This window comes from Fundulus heteroclitus, chromosome 2 (assembly GCF_011125445.2).
Source record: "Fundulus heteroclitus isolate FHET01 chromosome 2, MU-UCD_Fhet_4.1, whole genome shotgun sequence".
NCBI classification, from domain to species: Eukaryota; Metazoa; Chordata; class Actinopteri; order Cyprinodontiformes; family Fundulidae; genus Fundulus; species Fundulus heteroclitus.
This window is the reverse complement of record NC_046362.1, coordinates 662064-664239: the sequence shown is the minus strand read 5'-3', so window position 1 is coordinate 664239 and position 2176 is coordinate 662064. Positions and strand designations below refer to the sequence as shown.

Sequence of the window (2176 nt, the reverse complement as noted above, 5' to 3'; positions counted from 1 at the left end):
TCACCAGGGAAAACCCCCACGTGCAGGCACCGAGATGAGGGGCAACAAGTATGCCTACCCCAGCTCGGCACCTCTCACCAGGGGCAACTCCAGAGTGGAAGAATGTCCAGCCCCTCTCAAGGAGACTGGTTCCAGAGCCAGAGCGGTGCGTCGAGGTGAGTCCAACTATCTCTAGTCGGAACCTCTCTACCTCGCGCACAAGCTCAGGCTCCTTCCCCACCAGAGAGGTGACTGGTTTTCGTCCTAGGCAGAGGATTTCCCCTGAGTTTTGGGGGTTCTCCTGCCTTTCCCTGGTCTGTCGCCTGGTGATGGCACAGACGGTCTGGGGATCTGGAGGAAAGCTTACATGTTCTCGGAATTCCCATGGGGTTACGCTTTCGGCTCCCAATCTGGCCAGACGGTCAGCTTCGTTGTTTCCGTCTTTGTCTGGTCCCAGAGTGCGGGAGTGTCCCTTTACCTTCTTGTTTTATTTCTCTCTTTCTCCTCTCAATTCTTTGTGTCCTCACTCTGAAGAAACTCACTAAGATAGGAAAAACATTTATAGATTTTATTTATAACTTTTCTACAAGTTTTTAAAAAAGTGCCAAATATTTATTGGCCATTTCAGGAGCCTCCCTCTCTCTGGCTTCTTCTCTAACCAAGGCTGCCCTCTCTCTCTCCTTATCCTTCTCAGCCTGCTCATTTAAGAAGTCAAGCAGGACTTCACTGCTTCTCTTCCTGGCCTGCCTCCCTGTCCTTTCTGCTGTTGAGGAAGGAGTAGAGGCTGAGGTCATGACCACCCCACCGGCAGTGGCAGACGAGCGGCCACAACCAGGGGAGGACTGATATTGTGCTGCCCCTGGAGCGCAGCATCAAGCAGCTCATACCACTGCCAGGTGGCAGCAGTCACACCACCAGCCTCAACCCCCCGCCCAGTAGGTGGGTCTCGGAGCTCCTGAAAAATGGTTTATCATTTTAGTTAATCCGCACAATATCCTTCAACACTGTGTTTTCTGTGGTAATACCAGAAATGTGGTGTGAATAATACATAATGTGAGCTAATATTATGCAGGGAGTTTTGTTATTTTACCTTATATTTATGCACTAAATTGTGCCACTTCTTAGCCTGCTTTGCTGTGACCTCCAGGCCAGGGGCTCTCACAAAATCACTAGTTGAATAAAAAACAGGTTTAGTGTCACAAGAGCTGAAGATGGACATTTAGGCAGACATAAATCAAAACTACTCACTCCCATCCAGTTTTAAAAGAGTTCCTCTTGCCGGTAAATAAGCCCTCATTGGCAATATGCCAGTTTATGAGGACCTGGGTGTGTTCTGTGGCCCCTGTTTAAAATATAAATGTCAATTATGTATTACTTTACACATATTTTGTGACCTATATAATAGCTGATAACTGCTTCTTCTGCTTACAGTTATGCGTTTTGTCCAAAACATCAGCCATGATGGGATGGATGTTGATATTGTCCTTGGGAATAAATATATTTACAATTTATTCCAGCAAGTATTGGGTTAATAAAGCAACACAAGTCAGTCAGATAAACACAAAACAAATGAATGTTTTGCCGAATTAAAACAAAAAATGGCATCAGAATGAGCGGTAGTTCACACATGACTAGGCCAAGAGAAGTGAACTACTACATCTTAAGGAGACATCCTACAGATTCTGGCCCACAGCCTACTGTGCTCGTCATGGATTGTCCATAACAAATACCATGTTCAGGCACAAGGGTGTCCATATGTGCTCTTCACACCAGGACACCCTAGGCGGTAGTTCAATGATGTTGTGCGATTATACACTGTTTAAAGTTATTTGATGTTTCATAAATAACTCTTTGTCTGTTAAGTATTGTCTGGTGATGATCAGCTCTTAAGCTGATATCAAGACAACGGTTGAAAGGGATGAATTCGAGCACTAGCGATCTTTTAACAGCAAAACCTGCACACACATAGAATAAAGGAGTGACAACTTCTTTTCAAGTTCAAGAATTTAATAACAGAAATAAAATGAACATCCAGAGAACATCACTATGTAATGCTGTTTATCTGAATTAACACAATATTTTGATTAATAAATCCTCTCTACTAGGCTAGTGAAACTTAACTAAACTACTAAGCAAAAATGAAGATAAAAAGAAGCTAAGCTAAGGAACTATTTACAAGCAAAAACAAACAAAAGAC

General features: G+C 43.7%; 1 long non-coding RNA gene across 1 annotated transcript; it reads right to left on the bottom strand.

Moving 5' to 3' along the window:
- Positions 1 to 258: 258 nt before the first annotated feature.
- Positions 259 to 1465, bottom strand: LOC118565235. Its single transcript, XR_004932280.1, has 4 exons — positions 1409 to 1465; positions 1228 to 1321; positions 1070 to 1148; positions 259 to 520 (listed from the first exon to the last, which is right to left on the bottom strand). It is a non-coding gene; the product is annotated as an uncharacterized LOC118565235 (long non-coding RNA).
- Between the last annotated feature and the right edge of the window lie 711 nt (positions 1466 to 2176).